Source organism: Trachymyrmex septentrionalis, unplaced genomic scaffold (assembly GCF_001594115.1).
Source record: "Trachymyrmex septentrionalis isolate Tsep2-gDNA-1 unplaced genomic scaffold, Tsep1.0 scaffold33, whole genome shotgun sequence".
In the NCBI taxonomy this organism is placed as follows: Eukaryota; Metazoa; Arthropoda; class Insecta; order Hymenoptera; family Formicidae; genus Trachymyrmex; species Trachymyrmex septentrionalis.
In genome coordinates, this window is record NW_017305494.1 from 629,469 (window position 1) to 635,834 (window position 6,366).

The window sequence follows — 6,366 nt, forward strand, 5'->3', positions numbered from 1 at the left end:
AGAGAATAAAGATGGGAATGTGATTCTCTAAAATGATACAATAGTTTTTTTGACGGTAGCTGATCGAAAAACACAACCGAAATAGCATCTATGTGAGCAATTAGATTACGTATTTATATACCAAAGTGTAACTTTATATATCGAGATTTATATATCGTGACTATCAGGATAGCCAGTAAAATAACAATGCGCCTGTGACATTAATTAATTATAGATCAACCGCAGCAGACTAGATGTCTAGCTTCGCAGTTGCTTTGTTTTCAGTTACAAAATTATTTTGAATTTCTCGAATCCATCTCGGATCTTTCTTCCCATAGTCGTTTTCGTCTTCGTGTGGAGCTGTTGTATCGCTAGAATTAGATAATACAAAAATTATAAATGTTCAATAATGACAAATATTTACATGATCTTTATTATGCTCTAATGGTTCCTGCACACTGAACGCGAAAACGTTTACCGCGCGGCAAAATATTTTGAGAAAAAGTTTGTGGAATTTTGTTAGCTCAAAATTATATAAAGTAAAGCATTTAAAACAGGTCACCTGAATAACTCGCTTGTTTTTAACAATGGAAGGAAAAGTGCCAAACAAAAATTGCATGGTTTCAAGGAAGTCGTATTTTTGTCATGTTTTCTTTCTTCTAGGTGGAGGAATTGTCACAAATAGAAATAAAATTAGAATTTTTGTTGACTAGATGACTACATTATGTTAAAACGTCTATAGATAAATATCTAAACAGCGTGTATATAAAGCTAGAAATGATTAACCAAATTGTTGTACATAAAGTCATAAATAATTGACGAAATTGTTGTAAATTTAATATAAGCCCTCTCTATCCGTTTTCATTTTTTTAAATTTTTTTATATGTATCATTTCTAAAATAAGTTTTTTACTGTACATTTTTTCTGCATCCAGAAACTTGACTTGATACCAATTAAAATCATTGTGATACATCTTAATCTACACTGGGTAACAAAATTAACGCAACACTGTTTCACTCTGCAAAAATAGGCAAATTTCAAGATACAATAACTTCGTCAAAAATTGTCGTATCGGGATGTTTAAAAAAGCATTTTACAGATTAAAATCTCTACTTTTCAGATCACTACTTAAAAAAATGGTCTCATGGAGATTTTATGAAGTTACACAAACATAAATGAAGATATATCAGATTTTAAAATTTTTTATGAAATTTACGGAGTTCCACGGAGTGGAATAAAAATTGTATACAAATGCGATTTACATTATTCGAAAGAGCGAATGTTTATCTACAACATTGAAACAAAAGGGCTATTTTTGCTTCAACGTTGAATAACTCGATGAAAAAAAATCGTACGGAGCTTCGTAAAAAAGCAAATTAAAAGTAAAGATTTGCTCTTTCGAATGATGTAAATCGCATTTGTATACAATTTTTATTCCACTCCGTGGAACTCCGTAAATTTCATAAAAAATTTTAAAATCTGATATATCTTCATTTATGTTTGTGTAACTTCATAAAATCTCTATGAGACCGTTTTTTTAAGTAGTGATCTGAAAAGTAGAGATTTTAATCTGTAAAATGCTTTTTTAAACATCCCGATACGACAATTTTTGACGAAGTTATTGTATCTTGAAATTTGCCTATTTTTGTAGAGTGAAACATTGTTGCGTTAATTTTGTTGCCCAGTGTATAATAACAGAATGTGTTGTTGTTTTTCTACGTATATGGTTAAAATGTTCTAATATTCTCATTTTTAATTTTCTACTAGTTTGTCCAACGTAGGATGCATTACAATTCTTACAATCAATTTTATATACAATAAAACATTTATTTTATTGAAGTCCGGCAGAGAATCTTTATATACTTTAATAAACTGGTTTAATTTCATGTTATAAAAAGTTACTTTTTTTGTATATTGTTAAGCAGGTTTTTAAATTGTTCAGAAACACCTTTAAAATAAGGAAAAGTAAGCCACTTGTGTTTTATCTGATTTATGATTTCAGGTGTTTCCTGTAATTTTTGTTTCAAAATTTTTTTATTGGTTAAACATTAAATTCTCTCTGCTATTGTCTCAAAGATGAATTGTATAGGATAGTCATTATTCAAAAGCACTATTCTGTACTATTAGATTTTCTTGATGAAACTCTGAATGTGATAAAAGAAACTCTTTGTCTGTGAGTTCTATAATTATGCCTCTTTTTTGGGAAACATGATGCTGGGACCAAAAACTTAAAAATCTCCCTGACGATGAAGATTTTTAGTACCAATTTGAATTTAATATTGTTATTGTCAACCATAATCGTAGTATCCAAAAAATTAATTTTATTGCCGCCCACCTCCAACGTGAATTGTGATCTAGGATGATAATCGTTAAATCTACTTAGAGTTTCATTTATAGCGTATGTAGGGATAGCCATAACTATATCATCTACGTATCTATAATAAAAAGGGATAGGAAAGTTCAATGACCTCAATATCTTATTTTTCAAATCCTGCATAGCAAATCAGCCATCAGGAATGTTACAGTTGACAGAGATAGTCTCCCATCTCCTCGATAGAGCTTCAATTACCAATTCTAAAGGAATATTAGTGAACAACGATGTTACGTTTAAAGATATTGAACAAAAACCTTCTACTTTTTTATACGAAATGCTCTGAACCAATTCATAGCAGTTACTAATATGACTTATAGCTTTAGGAATACCTTTGATGATTATGTTATGTATAGGAAAGAAGCAAACGAATACAATGGGCTGTCAATACTTGAGATTATAATTCTGAATGGATGATTTTGTTTGTGCACCTTCGATGTGACGTATTGGTAATATACCATATCTGCAGGAGATGCTCTTGTATGTCATTTCCGAAATATATTCTAGTGATTTCCATCTAGTGAGAACAGATTTGAAACTACTGATAAGTTTGTTCGTGGAATCTTTTTTAACCTTGGTGTACATTGATCCATCTTGCAACATTTTGTTAACTTCATGTAAGAATCTTTGTTTAAGACTACTATTGCCTTTGTCAGCTTTCGTGAAGATCACATAAGAATTAACATCTATGAAATTTCTCGTTCTCTTTGTCATATATAGAATTCGTTTCCTCTCATAAATTTTAGATGGTGAGTATGAAAGTAATTTCTTAATGACGGCAAACGATTGATTTCTTCCTATATTATGTTTTTTTTTTATGTTATTTTCAATATTCTTTATCAACTCCATAATTAGCTTCCAATTGTTAGGTTGAGACAGCGAAAAATTATCTCCAAGTCGCAACAAGCACTGTACTTCTTCTGATATTATTGTTGACGACAGATTTACCAGCCATTTTTCTTTGATAGTATCTAACGACAACGAGATTGTGTCATTACTAAATGTCAATGGATTCACAGTAATGTTGCAGGTAGAGTCCTCATTGTCATTTGTTAGTTTTTTATGTTTAACTGTAACATTCTGAAAGAGGAGCTTCTTAAGGTTGTTCAAATGGTTCTGGACTTAACTTTTTTTGTATTTGATGGACAATTTTATAAACAAAAATTTGAAACGCCGATGGGATCACTATTATCTCCTATCGTGGCTAATTTATTAATTAGTTATGCAGGATTTGGAGAACAAGATGCTGGAGTCATTGGACTTTCTTGTCTCTTTTTATTATAGATACATAGATGATATAGTGCTGGCTATCCCTACATATGCTATCAATGAAACTTCAAGTAGATTTAACGATTATTATCCTAGATTACAATTCACGCTGGAGGTAGGGGACAATAAAATCAATTTTTTGGACACGATTATGGTTGACAATATTAAATTGAATTGGTACTAAAAACTTTATCGTCGGGGAGATTTTTAAGGATTTTATTGGTTCCAGCATCATGTTTCCCAAAAAAGGGGCATAATTATAGGATTTACAGACAAAGAGTTTCTTTTATCACATCCAGAGTTTCATCAAGAAAATTTTGATTAATAGTGGATGCTTTTAAATAATGACTATACAATTAATCTTTGAAATGATGGCAGAGAGAATTAAATGTTTAACCAATAAGAAAACTTTGAAACAAAAATTACAGGAAACACCTGAAATCATAAATCAGACAAAACACAAGTACAGTAAAAAACTTATTTCAGAAATAATACATATAAAAAGTAAAAAAAAAATAGTTTAAATTTAAAAACGGATACAGAGGGCTTACATCAAATTTACAACGATTTAGTCAATTATTTATGACTTTATGTACAACGATTTGGTTAATTATTTCTGACTTTATGTACGTGCTGTTTAGATGTTTATTTATATGACCTATAGACGTTTTAACATAATGTACATGTTCAGTTGACTCGTCATCTAGTCAACGTTTGACGAAAATTCTAATTTTAATTCTATTTGTGACAATTTTATATATATTTTTTAATAATTGACTTGTGGGAAAATAATGCATAATTTTAATTATTTGCTGTTCATTTGGTTACAATAGTTGGAGGTGAGTAATTGGTACACTAATAGCAAAATCAACTACGATTATTACTTTAATAATTTTTATAATAATTATAGTTAAGATACATGCAATTCTTTCCATCGAGCTTAGTAACTAGTTGAGTGTAAGGATGGGTCTCATTCCTTCTACGATTGTGACCAGAAAAAAAAACATTGGATGTAACAATGCTGTTTGATTTGATACACAAAATTATAATAATTTAGTTTCTTAATATTGTCATAAGAGATTCACGCTGATGATAGTTCAAAATTGAACCGAAACGTACGTTTCAAAATTTATTTATATGTGATCAAGGTTTCTTTGTAACAAATAATTTTAATTTAATTTGCGCACTGTTAACCATAAAGACTCACATAGCCTTTATAGTAATTTATTTTTCTATATCTTTCATATTTTTCGAAATATTTGTCTGGGGAAATTAAAATGGGACACTCTGTATATAAAACTCACATAAATTAAAAAAATATAGTAACCATTCAAAAGTAGAGATTTCAAGATTTAAAAAGTTTTTTAAATTTAAATTTTAAATTTTCATTTTTAATAAAGATATTCCTGGTAAAAAAATTTTAATGAAATTATTCTACGTTTTGGAACATTTCAGCGAAATTGTTGAAAATTTGCTAAAATTCCACTAAAATTAAATCTTTTAACTAATACACTAAAAAAATCATTGAAACTAAATTGAAATTTCTCTGAAATTTTGTTGAAATTTTTCTGAAATGCTGAAATTTTGCCGAAAAGTGTTCCAAAAAAAAAACATTAAATAATTTAAGCAAAGTTTTTTTTTTAGGGATTGTATATATAATTTTGAGCTTACAAAATACTGCAGACCATTCTTCCAACCCAATATGACGTAATAGCTGTAGCTCCTGACATATTCATTGGTTATCTCGACGCATTTTGCCACGCGGCAAGCGTTTTCACGTCCAGTGTGTAGAAGCCATTTAGCTCGCAGTAAAATAGATTATACATATATACATGTATGAATAAATAATAAGGTTTAAATTTTTTTGTGTTTCCTACCGTTTTTTTAATCTTTTTATATAATATTTAACGTCATAAAACATATCTTAAACTTACCATTACAAATATGACATTTGTTTATTACTTAATAATGAAAAACATCATCAGATTGTTATTCCGGAAGAAGATAGCATCCGGTGTCATATTATACGTGGAAAATGGAATTGCAGGCACATATGGATGGATAATAAGAAGGATTCAATTCCGCGTGATACATATACCATGGCTCTGAGAAGACGAAGACAGTCTAGACATTTAGTTATCGCAACGTGATTGTTACTTATAATCACAATATGTAATTTCCCAAATGTTCCTTCAATTCTGTAATCTCTAAAGTGACTTTTTTTTTTTAATTTAAAAATATCCATATCTATGCTTGATATATACTTGATCCTATGCGCTCCGCTAGTGAAAATAAAAAACGGAGAGTAAGTTGAATGTAAGAAGTGAGCAACAGAAGCATAAACGAAGTTTCAGTTAAGAGACAATAAAATGTAAAAGAGTACGGTTCTCTCTCTCTCTCTCTCTCTCTCTCTCTCTCTTACTCTCCCCTTCTATCCAACAGACATGTCAATTTTTATTTTTGCCTTTCCCTAATGAGAATGATGAGAAGATATGGAATAAAGAAAATTGTAACAAATGTGATGAAGTTTCCTTGTGTGGATGTGTAATTTGGCGCGCATGTGTGCTGGAAAGAGGAAAAAACAATAACAGCTTATACATATTGTACAGTAATTTTTGTGTAAATTGTATTACGAAATGCCTACGTCGAATTATTATGGTAACGATTATAGCGCGAGTCATATACGTGTACTGTCACACACACACACACACACACACACACACACACACACACACACACACACACAC